Source organism: Nomascus leucogenys, chromosome 18, assembly GCF_006542625.1.
Source record: "Nomascus leucogenys isolate Asia chromosome 18, Asia_NLE_v1, whole genome shotgun sequence".
NCBI lineage: Eukaryota > Metazoa > Chordata > Mammalia > Primates > Hylobatidae > Nomascus > Nomascus leucogenys.
Window position 1 is genome coordinate 44,040,359 of NC_044398.1, and position 16,482 is coordinate 44,056,840.

The following is a 16,482-nucleotide window of genomic DNA, read 5'->3' on the forward strand; positions in this document are numbered from 1 at the left end:
TGGTTAAAAAATAATCCAAGTGCAATAAACCAGGTGCTGTGAGGATAGGGAAAGGCAGGGCAGTGAGCTGCAGCAGGACAGGGAAGGCCAAGATCTACTGTGGGCTGCGTGGGAGTTGGGGTAGGGAGGCCTCAGCTCCTGGTGCTCAGTGGGAGGAACCATAGTCCTCTAGGCAGTGCCTGATAGCCAGAGAGTAGTGAGCAAACAACAGGTGGTAGTCCAAGAGCGCAGTGGGGATTGGGACATCCAGCCTGAGGTAATGGGGGAAGGGAGGCCCAACAGATAGATAGAACACAGACACAGGGAGTCTAGAAACAAAGAGCTTGAGGCAATTAAGTGATGCCACCAAGAATACCTACAACTGCCCAGCAGTCTGGGTGCAGGGATGCAGCTGAGTCCAAACAACAAGCAGAGAAATTCGAGGTCCTGGCAAGCTAACAGGTTAGGGTTTCAGACACAAGAGAAGGGCTGTCAGTGCTTAGAAAGGGGCCAGGCAGTGGGAGGCTGAGTCTTGAGCTTGGGACCAAAGCTCTGATAATTCTTCCTGCCTCAAGGCCTAGGAAAGATCAGGTTCTATGGTAAAGGGTGCACAGATAGTAGGGGAAGGAGGAATATAGAGGCCATGGACTAGGTAGGACCAAGTGAGGGCAGCAATATCCTCCATCATCTGTCCTTCTTTTTTTTTTTTTTTTTTTTTTGAGACGGAGTCTCGCTGTGTCGCCCAGGCTGGAGTGCAGTGGCGCAATCTCGGCTCACTGCAAGCTCCGCCTCCCGGGTTCACGCCATTCTCCTGCCTCAGCCTCTCCGAGTAGCTGGGACTACAGGCGCCTGCCACCACGCCTGGCTAATTTTTTGTATTTTTAGTAGAGACGGGGTTTCACCGTGGTCTCGATCTCCTGACCTCGTGATCCGCCCGCCTCAGCCTCCCAAAGTGCTGGGATTACAAGTGTGAGCCACCGCGCCCGGCCCATCATCTGTCTTTCAATCATAGTAGCCAGTGCTTTGAGGCAAAGATAAATTAAAATGGAGCTAAGGGAGAAGGAGCAAGTTGTTTAGAAGTAAACAAAAGAAGAAGTAAAACACTGTACCACCACAATGAAAATGAATTCAGGTTTTTAAACTTCCTCTATTTTGTGCACCGAATTATATACATCCATCTTATTCTTAACCACAGTTTCTGTTTCAGTTTAGTCCTTCTAAGCCATGATGGGGTACTATTAACCAAAAAAAAAATAAAATATAAAAGAAATGATGTAGTAGTGTCCATGCTGAAAAATGAAGCTGTTTATTCTCCCTAACACCTACCCATTTAATATTGGGTTTGAAGCCAACCTAAAGGGTCACCCTACCAATGGCATTCCTTCACTCATGCCTCCTTACTGGCCTCAAACTTATCATGAGACCCAGAGACTTTGTGCTGCCTTTTGCCTTATAAAATCTTTACAACATGAAAATGACTTTGAATGGATTAGCTTGGATTAATCTATTCAACTTGGATCCCTGAAGGCAGAAGTCCCATTTCACTGAAGAGGATGTAATCCACAGCTTTCCCAGCCAACCTTCACTCTTTCCAAGATAGCCATGCCACCCTCTAACACTAAAAGGGTCTTGGTGACAAGGTTTAGAAATGCCTAGAGGACATGTATGCTTATTTCTCTTCTCTCATTTAACAAATATTCACTTGCCAGGCACTAGGCTCTGAGGAGAGAGTTGAGAACAGATTGACAAAGTCAAGCTGGCCTGTAGTCCCAGCTACTTGGGAGTCTGAGGTGGGAGGATCACGTGAGCCCAGGAGTTCCAGGTTACAGTGAACTATGACTACGCCACTGCGCTCCAGCCTGGGACCTATCTGGGCAGAAGAAAAGGCCATTTCCAGTCTATCCTAGTAACCCACTTAAAGGAATACCAACACATTACGGAATGTTAACTGTGGATCTCGAGGTGTTGCTTTTGAGTTTGGGGGCCAGACCACACGTGTCCAGATGTCTCCCTGGGCAGACAGACCGGAGAAACGGGCTGGCATGCATAAACATGCCAGTAGCCAGGGAGAACAGCATGCCCCACTAGCTGCTGGTAGCCAGGGCGCTGAGGATTGAAGCCTGGGTACTAGCTGGGCCTTACCAAAGGAGAGCAAAAAATTCCTGAAGATTTGAAAAGGAGAGCCTTTTGCAGAGAAGCAAACATATCACGACTTAAAATTCGGTGCTTCAATTTTGCTCTCATTTCTACAGTGGCAGATAACACAAGCCAGGCAACACTCATTTGTACATTTCAGAAACTTGATGTACTAAGGTTCCCATCTGAGACTGCTGTCTATTTTATACACCAATTCATATGTCTAAAAATCCAACTAGGCTATAAAGAGCATAACACTCTTGCCATGGTTTTCTCTGCCGACACATTGCTCAGCATACGTCAATGAGAGCTTTGACCAATCAATCTGAATCTCCTTAAGCAAAAGGCCCATCTTTTCCTTTAAAACTAAAGCTGGGGCTGGGCGCAGTGACTCACGCTTGTAATCCCAGCACTTTGGGAGGCTGAGGCGGGCGGATCACAAGGTCAGGAGATCGAGACCATCCTGGCTAACACGGTGAAACCCCGTCTCTACTAAAAATACAAAAAATTAGCCGGGCGTGGTGGCGGGCGCCTGTAGTCCCAGCTACTCGGGAGGCTGAGGCAGGAGAATGGCGTGAACCCGGGAGGCGGAGCTTGCAGTGAGCCGAGATCGCGCCACTGCACTTCAGCCTGGGCGACAGAGTGAGACTCTGTCTCAAAAAAAACAAAAGGCCGGGCGTGATGGCTCACGCCTGTAATCCCAGCACTTTGGGAGGCCGAGGCGGGTGGATCACGAGGTCAGGAGATCGAGACCACGGTGAAACCCCGTCTCTACTAAAAATACAAAAAATTAGCCGGGCGCGGTGGTGGGCGCCTGTGGTCCCAGCTACTCGGGAGGCTGAGGCAGGAGAATGGCGTGAACCCGGGAGGCGGAGCTTGCAGTGAGCCGAGATCGCGCCACTGCACTCCAGCCTGGGTGACAGAGCGAGACTTCGTCTAAAAACAAAACAAAACAAAACAAAAAAAAACAAACAAACAACAACAAAAAAACAACAAAAAAACAAAAAACAAAAAACAAAAAAACTAAAGCTGGGTATTATGAAGGAAACTTGAGAAAGAAAAGTGACCAATTTTAGTTGATGCAAGTAATCTCACGTATCCTATTCTTCCTGCATAGCAAGATACTATAACCCATGACTGTCAAACCTGAGACAGCTAAAGAGCCCAGAAAAAAAGATAAGAAAACAGAACTGAAAAATAATTCAGAATGACGGAGGCTATCTGCAGCATTAAGGGCAAAGGGGGTAAAAGAAGAAAAGGGAGACAGAATAAAAGATAAACCAAAAAATTGAAACAAAATACACGGGAATTCAAACATTTACACCAGAATATAAGGGAATACCCTGGAATCTAAACATCTCTTCAGGCAAGAATGTGTGTCAATACAAGTCCCTGGCACATTGTTTTCCTTCCCCCTTTCTTTTTACCCAGTTTTAAAAGTGATTTTAAAAAATGCACCTTTAAAAGAACATCTTTTGTTAAATGACTTAAACTTGACACATTCCTTGGATTACTAAGGAGGTTAAGGTCACATTTGGTGAAAAAGGGGCCTATCTCCTCTTTCTTCACATACGGGTCATCGAATATTTTTAAAAGCATTTTCCACCATGAATGAGGGGAAATGGAAGAAAAGAGGTGGTGACAATTATTTGCATTTTCCAAATGGACGGAATGAGCCTCCGGAGGGTACACGAGGTCACCAGCGTGAGCCCGCGGTGGAGCTGGAGGCGTATTTATAGCTGGCTGACCTCAGTCCTGTTGGGCCCTCGCCGCTCCTTATCTTATGCCGCTGGAATTCGCGGGCTTGCAGGTCACAGGAGCCTGGGCGCGCCGGGCCTGGCGCTCCCGAATCGATGAGGAAAGCCGCTCTCCCCGGCAGATCCTCCCGGCCGGGGCACCTTCATCACACTGCCTGCGCCTCGGCACGCTGGCAAGGAGCCCGGGAAGAGACGACGGGAGCGGTGGGTGGGCGAGAAACAAATGCAATGTGACTTATATTTTTCTTTGTCGCAACTACCACGACCTGGCCATCCCCCACCTTGGTGACTTGGTGCCTTCCCAGCGACCTGCTTATTTCATGCCAGCTGACTGGCGTTCACCGTAGTGTGAGTGTCGGCCGGAGGACGGGTCCACGCGAAGGAGCCCGCGAGAGCAGGGGTCTCGGGCCCCGAAGGCCGGAGCGGGCGTCCCGGGCGCCGATGGCCGCAGGGCCCGGCAGCCGTGTCCGCGCTCCCCTCCGCCGCGTTCCATCGCGTGCTCCCTACGGCGTCTGCGGGACGCTGCCCGGGCGGCGGCGGTGGGGCTGGCTTGCGGGGAGGGGCCGGCGGGCCCGCGCGGAGAAGTTCCCACCCCCGCCCGCACCAGCAGCTCGGCGCCCCCTTGCCGGCGGCTGGCCCTCCTCCCGGGCAACTGGGCGCCGGGCTCCGCGGACCCTTCGGGCGCTTCCGCCGTGCGCTCGGCTCCTTTCGTGTCCGGGGCGGGGCGGGGCAGGCGCCCGTGGTCGGGTGCGCGCGGCGCGGGCGGGGGCCCTCCCAGTGCGCGCGCGCCGTGCAAGGCCCGCGGACGCCCGCCCCTCCCCCAGGCCCCCGCACCCGCGCCGCCCCCTCCCCTCCTGGCGAGAGTCGGCGGCTGTGGCTGCGGCGGCGGCTGCAGAGATTGGAATCCGCCTGCCGGGCTTGGCGAAGGAGAAGGGAGGAGGCAGGAGTGAGGAGGGAGGAGGGCCAAGGGCGGGCAGGAAGGCTTAGGCTCGGCGCGTCCGTCCGCGCGCGGCGAAGATCGCACGGCCCGATCGAGGGGCGACCAGGTCGGGGCCGCTGCACGCCGAGGGCGGAGGCCGAGCCGGGCCCCGCTTCGCCCCGGCGGCTCGCCGCGCCCACCAAGCTCCGCGCCGAGGGCTAGAGGATGCGTTCCCCGGGGTCCGGGTGAGTTGGGAGTGCGCGTGCGGACCGGGAGGGGCTGGCCGCAGCGGGGAGGCCAGCGGGGCTCGGGAGAGGCTGCAGAGGCAGCTGGGCGCGCGGTGGCCGGAGCCAGGGGCTGTCCGGCCCGGCCCCGGCAGCTCCGTAGGCCTCGGCGCGCGCTGGGCCGGGACCGCCCTGCCAGAGACCCACGGCACCCCGCGCCGCGTCCCCCGCCGGCCCCTCTTTTGTCTCCCACTCGCGGGTTGCAGGCCGAGTTTGGGGATGCGGAGTGGGCGAAAGTCGCTCCGGGGACGCTTCTGGAATCCTTAAATGGGAAAGGCGCTCACCTCCCCGCCCCGGAGCGGCGAGGCTGATATTCGTGATTTGGCTCCGGACGCTGTGGGGAGGAACAGGGGAGAACAAAGTGAGTTTCGGGCGGGGGTCGAGCGAGAGGAGCAGCCGGCCCGCCCCGGAGTCCCCGCGGGAAGGGGCCCTGGCCCCCGAGCTCCCGGAGCTGCTTCACCTGTTGTCCTGCGCGGCCTCCGCTCCGTGGCCTGGTGATTCCGCACGTCAGTTTTGGAAAACTTTCTGCTGGATTGCCTGGACCCTTTTTTCTCTTTCCAGACTCCTAGTGGAAAGATTTGGCAAGGAAAAAAAAATGAGCTTGCGTCAGGGAAGAAAAATAATATGCTGTGTGTTAGGGTCTGGCGTTTGAGCGTGGTACTCTTTCATGCTCTCAGATGTTTTAATTTGGTCAAACTCCTGCAGGTTTTCTCTTTTAAGCGGTCAACAAACTGTTCAGAGTACATAGTATGAACTTGGCACCTGTGTTACGTCATTTAATCCTTACAGTGAATCTGGCTTATTGTATTCCTCATTGTTTTAGGGGAAGAAACCGAGGCGCAAAGAGGTTAACTAACTTGTCTAAGGGAGCTGGGATTTGAACCCAGGAGCATCGTATTCTGGCAAACGAATTAGGAAAAAAACAAAACAAAACTGTTTGCAAACACTTTTACGTTTAGGAACATTTTTCAGTTACTCTTACTTGAAATTATCGCTATTTTGTTGCTGGAGTTGAAAACAACTACTTTATTGTATTTACTTGTGAGAGGAGTTAAGCTTTGAATTAGAGTGTAACTTAATGCGTCTCATTGTTTTCAGTTGTTGAAATAAAGAATGTGAACCAGAATTATTTAGATTTTTAAATTTGAAGCTAAAATATGGGCAGTTCTCTGATCTAGGAATGGGGTGAGTGTATGAAAGGCCGATTGAAATGTAGAATGCGTTTTTAGTAGAACCAGACTCAGTTCTTGTTTAATTTTTCCTCCATTTTCCGTGGAGCCCAGTTTAAACTTTTTCTACTTTCTTCACTTCTCCCCACCCTTTATAGAAGAGGTTGAGGCACCTAGTAGGAGCTGCTTCATTAAATTCCTTCTTTTACTGGCTTCTTAACCTTCCGTCAAAGAGGGAGAATTTTTTTTTTTTTGTCTTTCTTATTAGTTAACACCTTGGGGTTTTTTTCCTTCTAATTTTCCTACTTAGTGGAGCGTGAGTCATTTTCTCTGTCGTATTTGGGTTCTTTAAAGTACAAATGTTCTTAAGATTTTTTCAGTTTACAAAAACCTTTTCTTAAGTCTGCTACTCCTTCAAGCTGTCTTGTTGCTGCTTTTTCCTTTTCAGATCTTAATAACATTTTAAAAAGCTTATTCGTAATAGAAGTAACACATGGTTGTTAAAGAATGCGAACTAGCGCAACATTGAAATTAAAATTTAGTCATTCACAATCCAACTCTAGAGATTGCCAAGAGTAGTCTACTTTTCCTGCCTTTGCCTGGTTGGTGGCTAGCCACTCATTTCTTAACCCCTTGTTATCTGGATTTCACCTTCACAAGGAACTGTAACAATAAACACATTTAACCACCTTTTTCTAAGTCCTCTCCTTGAGTTTTCTGTAACATTTAACATCGACTTCACATTTTTCAGATGCCTCTCCTTGGGTTTCATTCATCTATACGTTTCATTTAACAAATACTCGCTGTATTCTAACACAGGGTCCAAGGCAGTAAGATACAACAGATCCTTCCCTCATGGAGCTTAAAGTCTAATGGGGAAATACATATTGAAAAATAAAGTCTCTAGTTAAATATAATTGTGATTTTAATTAAGGTGCAGATTATTATAAGAACTTCAAGTGGAGACCTGACCTGATGCTTGTGGTGGTGGGAAAATCTGGGAAAGATTCCTTAAAATTGCTTTGTTGGAACCCAGGCAGATTGTAAAGGATGAGCAAGAGTTAACTATTAACTAGATGAAGAGGGGCCTTCTGTGACATTATACTGACTTTGTTCCTCCCCGCCACTTTTCTGCCTTCTGTTCCTCTTTTCCTCTTTAATATGCGTTTTCCAAGTTTCACTTTTCAGATCACTTTTCTCTGTCTCTAGTCCCTTAGAATGATTGTTCAGACCTTTCTGTTGGAATAATTCTCAATTCTTTATGTGTCTTCTGAATCACTTTTGTTTGTTTTGTTTTTTCTTTTTTTTTTCAGTTGCTTTATGCATATCTGTACCTGATTGTTCTGAGCTTCTTTTCCTTAGCAAACTTGCCTCTTTGGTGTTCTTTATTTTTGTTGATGTCATACCAAACCGAAACCTTTTCCCATTTCATCATACCTTGTCTGTAGCCAACATCTGTTGATTCTGCTTTATGATATTATAACTCTTCTGCTCTCTATTCTTGCTAACTGTGGGGCAATTCTGAATTCATATTGGTGTCAAGGTAGCAGTCAAATCATAAAATGAGTTGGGCAGCTTTCCTTTTTCTCTTTTTCAGAATCATTTTAGATTGGGATTATCTGTTCCTTGAAAGTTTGGAAGACCTCACCTATGTGACCATTTAGGCCTAGATCTTTTTTCTGGAGAGGATTTTGAATAACACTTCAATTTCTTTAATAGCTGTTGGTTTGTGTCGATTTTCTGATTCTCATATGAATTTTAATGTTTCACATTTTTTTCAGGAATTTATTTTCAAATCTAGTGTTATTTGGCTTTCACGTAGTTCTCCCCCCACCACCCCGTGACTCTACCCCCACCCCCTAACTCTGAATCAAGTTCTCATCCCACCTGGACTAATGTTATGATTTTCTTGCCTTCACTTTTCTCCTTTATCTAATCTTATGTATTTTTGCCTAAATTAATCCGTAAGCCCAGTTCTTAGCACTTAGCCACTCAGAAGTTTCCAAGGTCTTCCATTAAATGAAATATTTTCTGTGGTATTTGCCTCAGATTTACCTGTTTTTTTTTTTTAATACCTTAACTTTTTTTCTTTTTCTTTCTTTCTTTCTTTCTTTCTTTCTTTCTTTCTTTCTTTCTTTCTTTTGTTTTTGTTTTTTGTTGTTGTTTTGTTTTGAGACAGAGTCTCACACTGTCGCCCGGGCTGGAGTGCAATGGCGTGATCTCAGCTCATTGCAACCTCTGCCTCCTGGGTTCAAGGGATTCTCCTGCCTCAGCCTCCCAAGTAGCTGGGACCACACCTGGCTAATTTTTGTATTTTTAGTAGAGGTGGGGTTTTGCCATGTTGGCTAGGCTGGTCTTAAACTCCTGACCTCAGTTTATCTGCTCGCCTCAGCCACCCAAAGTGCTAGGATTACACAGGTGAGGCACTGTGCCTGGCCTTTGTAGCAGTTTTTATACAAATATTAGTTTACTAGTTTGCAGGGTGGGTCTGTAATGGACTTTTCTTGCATATTAAAATGAATAAATGGGGAAAGGCTCCTGTCTAGCCTGGCAGTAGCTGTTGAACTGTCCTGATCTGACTATTGGATCTTAGGAGTAGCGAACCGTGGAGAGAAAGGAAAATGGGTTTCCTATCACACTAAATTTTGAAGTAGGAACCATTTCTTTTCCTTTTCTACTTTCGCACCTTTTACTAGTTTTTAGGCTTTAGGATGTCTTTTTAACATCACAAGGTCCATATTGACCAAGTTGGACCAACTTCTTAACACAAGATTAAATGTTGAGTTGCATTGAGTTTTGTCCATTGTAAGATACACTGTAATTTTACAGACCACTTAAAATATGCTTCTAGTTGTAAGAAGCCATTGATTGTAAGGTGCACCCCAATTCCGGAGATGCTAAAATATGAAAAATGGATGCATCTTAGAATTGATGAATAGGGTTTCTCTCCCTAATCAAAGCTCTTGGATGTGCCTGGAAATCCCCAGTAGTGTTTTTTGAAAAGAACACTAGTTAGGGGCATAGGGAGATCAGATGATCAGTAGACTCCATCTCAGGGTGGGCCCTGTGGTCCCTAAGCCAGTTCGTATGGGCAGTTTAATATATAACTAATGAGTAGACATTGAATAGATGAGTAAATTATCTTTGAGTATCTTTTATTTACTCTGATGTTGTAGACTTTGTTACTCTTTTATAGTTTTATATTTCTGATGAGCCTTCCTTTCTTATGGCACAGATTTGTTATACTGTTAAAGTCTGGAACAGTGGAGCTTGGCTCTTGATCCAGCTATATATAATTGGCTGTTGACTTATGAAGGAGGACAGGAGTATGCTAGATATAGGGATAAAATATTATAATCACATTTGCAGTTAGGGCGATTAGTTACATGTTGGAAAATCATTTTGAAGAAAGGAAGACTGAAGATGTTCAAACTTGTAGGAAGGTCTTTCTGGCCTGGCCCAGATTAAACCCATTTATGCCTAGTGTTCCATTATTGGAACGCTAAGCATGTGGGAGTTATTTATATCCTGCTCAAGGTCATCGCCAAGGTCTGATTGCAAAAATTCAAAAAATTGCAGCCTCAGGCATAAATGGGTTAAGATGGTGGCAGATAATTAGGGCCAGGAATGGACAGGAGGTGATAACTAGCTATGGATGAGGGAAGGAATGGGATTGGCAAGAACAACTCCTGGATTTCTAGCTTGGAAAGCAGGGTAGATGTGGGTGATTGATATGAAAAATGTGGAGGGAGAGCTGGTTTGTAGAAGCAAATAGTATTGGTTGGATCACATGGAGTTTGAGATATCTGAAACAGCCAAGTAGGGATTTCCACTTGGCAGTTGTCTATATGGGGGGGTTTGACAGAGGTTTGCGCTGGAGGTAGGCATCTGGGAGTCATTGCTGTATAGATTTTATATTCCAACAGTGGGAATTGGGTGGCTCTCTCAAGTGACTCTTGCTTACAAGTGACAACCCTAACTCAAGTTAGCTTAAAGGAGGGAAAAGCTTCTCCCCAGTAACCCCTATGATTTTGAAAGGTCTAGAAATAGACATGGCTGGACCTAAGTGCTCAAATGATATAATTAATTGAGGTTGTCTTTTCTGTTCTTCACTTTTGTGGTCTCATTTCAGGCAGGTGCATTTACCTGGCAGAGGAAGACATAGGTTATAGGTTATAGAATTACAGATTATAGGTTATAGACCTCGTATCGAGAACTCCTTGTATGGTCTAGCGAAGAGCCTAAAACAGCCTTGATACTTTTTTTTCTTTTCTTTTTGAGACGGAGTCTTGCTCTGTTGCCCAGGCTGGAGTGCAGTGGTGCGATCTGGGCTCACTGCAACCTCCGCCTCCTGAGTTCAAGTGATTCTCCTGGCTCAGCTTCCCGAGTAGCTGGGTTTAACAGGCACCCGCCAATACGCCTGGCTCCTTTTTGTATTTTTAGTAGAGACAGGGTTTTGCCACGTGGGCCAGGCTGGTCTCAACTCCTGACCTCAGGCGATCTGCCCGCCTCAGCCTCCCAAAGTTCTGGGATTACAGGTGTGAGCCACTGCGCCTGGCCAGCCTTGAGAAATTTCAACTTAAGGCCTGGATAGAGAAGATAGACATTAAATAATTATCTAGTTGTAGTTACGTTAAGATCTACAAAAAGGAAGTCCAGGGAATGTTACAAGACTGATAAGGGAAGCTGGGCTGTTCAGGATGCGGGTACTTTGGAAGGCTTTCCTGAGAAAGGTAGCCCGCAGAGTGAGACCTTAGGCAAGAAAGGACAAGGAGACTGTTTTTGGAAGTATTCAGTAGTATTTATTTATTTATTTGAGACGGAGTCTCGCTCTGTCGCCTAGGCTAGAGTGCAGTGGCGCAATCTCAGCTCACTGCAACCTCCACCTCCCGGGTTAAGTGATTCTCATGCCTCAGCCTCCCAAATAGTTAGGGTCACAAGCGCGAGCCACCACGCCTGGCTAATTTTTGTATTTTTAGTAGAGATGGGGTTTCACTGTGTTGGTCAGGCTGATCTCGGACTCCTGACCTCGTGATCCGCCCACCTTGGCCTCCCAAAGTGCTGGGATTACAGGCATGAGCCACTGTGCCCAGCCAGAAGTATTCAGTAAAGCGAGCAGTTTTTGCAGGTTTTTAAAAATTATAAAGGCAATACATCTATTGTGGGTAATTTGGGAAATATAAAAAGCTATAAAGAAGCAGCAGAATGATTAAGTTTCAGCTTCTAATTTTTTATAAATAATGTCTGATACTGGTTTTACTACTGAGTACCTATGCAATCATCCGCATCTTCGTTTCTTTATCTTAAAAAATAGAAGGAACATGGTGAACTTTAAGATAATTTTTCTGCTTAAAGAAAAAGAAAGAAAATCTCTTGACTTGCAGCACAGTTAGCTGCCGAGATTGAAGGTCATGTAATGCTTTTGGTCCTAATGACATCACTGGACTTCTGACTTTTGGCTGAAGAATCACGCCAGCCTTGGCAGTCCTTGCAAGTACCAAAGGGAATATGGCTTATGCCTGCGGTGCCCTTCCCGCATCCTGCTTTCTTACCTCCTTTTTTGAGCTTTAATTTTTTTTTTCTTTAGCCTTTGGGTAAAGTATCAAAATGTTGAGAAGAAAGACTCAATTTTGAAGGTGAGAAATCTGTAGGAGAGTTGGATAGTTTTTTTTTTTTGAGACGGAGTCTTGCTCTGTCGCCCAGTCTGGAGTGCAGTGGCGCATGTCGGCTCACTGCAAGCTCTGCCTCCCGGGTTCACGCCATTCTCCTGCCTCAGCTTCCCGAGTAGCTGGGACTACAGGCGCCAGCCACCACGCCTGGCTAATTTTTTCTATTTTTTAGTAGAGACGGGGTTTCACTGTGTTAGCCAGGATAGTCTCAATCTCCTGACCTTGTGATCCTCCCGCCTCAGCCTCCCAAAGTGCTGGGATTACAGGTGTGAGCCACCACACCTGGCTGACTTGGATAGTTTTGATACTGTTTTATGTATTTTAAGATTTGTAGGTAGTTTTCTTATTAGTAATTAAAATGCTTTGTAATGTATTTCAAGAGTATAGGGTCTTGAGTGTTTTAAATTTGTATATAAGAATGTTTTAGATTCCTGGCTAAAAGAAGCTCTTGTTAGAAAATATTAAAGTAAAGGCTGTTAAATTTTGGTGAGGCTGTTAATGTCTGCATTTTTCAAGAAGTCGTTTAAAAATGTCATGAAATAAAAATATTTCAGTGGTAACTGTTCAGAAGTGTCTTAAATGTATACCAAATCAATGAAATACAATCGCTGGGTGACAGATTATTCTTTCATTTTATAATCTTTTATGTAATAAAAATGTGGGGGAAAAATTGCATGTTGAAGTTGTATGTGTATATTTTAGCAAAAACTATTATTAATCTTTCTGAAGTACTGCTTTGGTCATTATCCCTGTTTGTTAAATATTTTTCCCTGTTTTCTTATTTGCTTACAATAGAAGATCCAAAATATCTTGGACTGGTCTCCTGCTCTGGCCAAGTCAGCCTTTTCTGCCAACATGGTGAAACCCCGTCTCCATTAAAAATAGAAAAATTAGCCAGGCGTGGTGGCGCACACCTGTAGTCCCAGGTACTCAGGAGGCTGAGGCAGGAGAATTGCTTGAACCTGGGAGGTGGAGGTCGCAGTGAGCCAAGATTGCACCATTGCACTCCAGCCTGGGCAACACAGTAAGACTCTGTCTCAAAAAAAAAAAAAAAAAAAGAATATTCATCTCTCTCCTATGAAGCCCTTCTCAGTGGTCCAAGCCTCATAGTTGGCTCTTTGCTGCATCATTATTTGAAGATAGTCTTTTCGTATTTCTTGTACTATCTATTGGTATATTAGATTTCTTTACTACAAACCTTCTCAGAACTTTTAATATGCTAATATGCTTACTTTCCTACTATTTTATCAGCCTAAGTCACCTAAATATCCGATTCAGGTTTGGGTTCAGAATCCTTAGACCTCTACTGTCTACTACAATAGATAGCCACTACCACAGGTGGCTGTTGAAGACTTGAACTGTGGCTAGTCTAAGTGTGAATTACGTACCAGATTTTGAAGATAGTACCAAAAGATGTAAAATATCTCATTATGCTTTTAAAATATTGGTTATATAGTGAGATGATACTGTTAGGGATACATTGGATTAAAGAAATATATTAAAACTGATTTTGGCCGGGCATGGTGGCTCACGCCTGTAATCCCAGCACTGTGGGAGGATTGCTTGAGCCCAGCAGCTTGAGATCAGCCTGGGCAATGTGGTGGGACCTTGTCTCAATTAAAAAAACAAAACTGATTTCACACGATTCTTTTTACTTTTTTAATGTGGCAACTAGAAAGTTTAAAATTACATGTCATATTGGACAGTACTGCCTTTGACTTTCCTTTCCCTGGTTCTTTGCCCATCAGAATGCTTTAAAATCTAGCATAAATCCTTGGCCAGGTGCGGTGGCTCACACCTGTAATCCCAGCACTTTGGGAGGCCGAGGTGGGAGGATCACGAGATCAGTTACTCGAGACCAGCCTGACCAACATGGTGAAATCCCGTCTCCACTAAAAATACAAAAATTAGCCAGGCGTGGTGGCGCACGCCTGTAGTCTCAGGTACTCAGGAGGCTGAGGCAGGAGAATCGCTTGAACCTGGGAAGTGGAGGTTGCAGTGAGCCAAGATTGCGCCATTGCACTCCAGCCTGGGCAACACAGTAAGACTCCATCTCAAAAAAAAAAAAAAAAAAGAAAAAAAAAGAATATTCATCTCTCTCCTATGAAGCCCTCCTCAGTGGTCCAAGCCTCATAGTTGGCTCTTTGTTGTATCATTATTTGAAGATAGTCTTTTGGTATTTCTTGTACCATCTATTGGTATATTAGATTTCTTTACTACAAACCTTCTCAGAACTTTTAATATGCTAATATGCATGGTGAAACTCTAGTATAGTTTCCCTAACTACGTATTACCATAGAACTGTGTGTTTTCTGTTAACAGAAGTTACACATATTTGTGGTTGAAACTTCAAACAATACAGAAATGAAGTAATGAAAGTCTTCTGTAATCATGCTTCACCTGTGCCCCAAGATTGCCACTGTTGAAAGTATATAGAAAAAATTTTCTTTTGTTGCCTTCTTTCCTTTTTTCTGTCCGCCTTTCCTAAAATGGGGTCATACAATACATCCTTATCTTTAAATTTATTTTCACTGAATATATAGGGGGATTCTTTTTATGTCAGTAAACTTCAATTTCCTCATTCTTTTTTTTTTTTTTTTTTTTTGAGGGAAGGTCTTGTTCTGTTGCCCAGGCTGGAGTGGTGCTGTGGTGCAAACAGCTCACTGCAGCCTCCAACTCCTGGGCTCAAGCAATCCTCCCATCTCAGCCTCCCGAATAGCTGGGACCACAGGTGCATGCCACCATGCCCAGCTAATTAAAAAATTTTTGTGTATGTGTGGAGATGGGATCTCACCATGATGCCTAGGCTGGTCTCAAACTCCTGGGCTAAAGTGATCCTCCCTCCTAGGCCTCCCAAAGTGCTGAGATTACAGGTGTGAGCCATTGTGCGCAGCCTCAATCATCTCATTTTTTATAGTCGTTAAGCAGTTATTCCATTTTCTGATTATACCTTGATTTTATTTACCAGTTTCCTGTCAATGAATAATTAGATTATTTCCATTTTTTTCTTTTGCATTACAAATACTGCTGTGGTGTTTGTACATATCCTTTGAAGACTGTTTTTATTTTACGAGATGAATTCTTAGAAATGCATTTACTATAAGAGAAGCCATGCAGATTTGATGGACAGTGCCAGGCCATCCTGCAAAATCTTCATAACCATTCATATTCCAGCCAACAGTATTTGAGTATGTTTGCTCCTCCCAACAGAATCATATCAGTCTTCTTTTTTTTTTTTTTGAGACAGAGTCTCGTTCTTTCACTCAGGCATGAGTGCAGTGGCGCTATCTCGGCTCACAGCAAGCTCCAAGTCCCGGGTTCACGCCATTCTCCTACCTCAGCCTCCCGCCCGCCATCATGTACAGGCGCCCGTCATCATGCCTGGCTAATTTTTTTTTTTTGTATTTTTAGTAGAGACGGGGTTTCACCGTGTTAGCCAGGATGTTTTTTTTTTTTTTTTTTGGAGACCAAGTCTTGCTCTGCTGCCAGGCTGGAGCGCAGTGGTGCCATCCTGGCTTACTGCAGCCTCTGCTTCCCAGGTTCAAGTGATTCTCCTGACTCAGCCTCCGGAGTAGCTCAGACAACAGGTGCACGCCACCATGCCCAGCTAATTTTTGTATTTTTAGTAGAGACAGGGTTTCACCATGTTGGTCAGGATGGTCTCGACCTCCTGACCTCGTGATCCGCCCGCCTCGGCCTCCCAAAGTGCTGGGATTACAGGCATGAGGCACCACGCCCGGCCATATCAGTCTGTTTTTATCTTTGCCAGTTTGCCAGCTGAAAAAACATTCATGATATAAAGTTTCTTGCTGTTGTACGACTATTAAAAAACAAAAAATTTTAAGTTTCATTTGTCTTATACTCTCAACTTGTTATACACTCCTTTGATTTTTGTGCTAAAATACTTTGTATTGCTAACAGTACACATGCATGCTTTGTACAAAGTAAATGTTCAGATATTTGTATCTGTTCATGGCAAAGGCATCCAGAATATGCTACTGCAACATAAAAATTATTTGGAAACGTGGTGTTCATGCTTGTAATCCCAGCACTTTGGGTGGCCGAGGCAGGAGGATCACTTGAGCCCAGGAGCTCTAGACCAGCCTGGGCAACATGTTGAGACTCTGTCTCTACAAAAATTTAAAAATTAGTGAGATGTGGTGGTATGCACCTGTAGTCCCAGCAACTCAGGAAGCTGAGGTGGGGGGATCGCTTGAGCCCAGGAGTTCGAGACTGTAGTGAGCCATGATCTTACACTGCACTCCAGCCTGAGTGACAAAGCAAGACCCTGTCTCAAACAAAACATATATTTTAATCTGAAAACATTTGAGAATAGCTTTTTTTTCCCCCCCGAACACCCTTGTCTGCCTAAAACTAGATCCTCCCCAAAGAACTCAATTGTCATAACCTCCAGTTGTCATAAATCCCTTCCTTGGGAGTTTTGCAAGCAGGGAAGATGGTGTCTTGTCACTGGAGAGAATTTGGCACCACACCTAAACAGACATTGTTACAAACTATCCTATCTCCAGCTGTTCTCCTAAGGGTCCATTTGTCTTTCCTACATGTTAC

General features: G+C 45.3%; 1 protein-coding gene and 1 pseudogene across 4 annotated transcripts in view; one reads left to right on the top strand and one right to left on the bottom strand.

The window, feature by feature from the left end:
• Positions 1-4,648: 4,648 nt before the first annotated feature.
• The window catches only part of BMPR1A (bone morphogenetic protein receptor type 1A), a 175,751-nt gene continuing 163,917 nt past the window's right edge, over positions 4,649-16,482 (top strand). For 2 of the 4 annotated variants that reach the window (XM_003278594.4, XM_030797816.1), the window contains exon 1: positions 4,649-5,036. The gene's annotated coding sequence lies outside the window, so the exon portion shown is untranslated. The remainder of the gene's footprint in view (positions 5,037-16,482) is intronic. The other 2 variants (XM_030797813.1, XM_030797815.1) reach the window with 1 other exon arrangement.
• Positions 15,659-16,482, bottom strand: part of LOC105739000 — a 101,125-nt pseudogene continuing 100,301 nt past the window's right edge.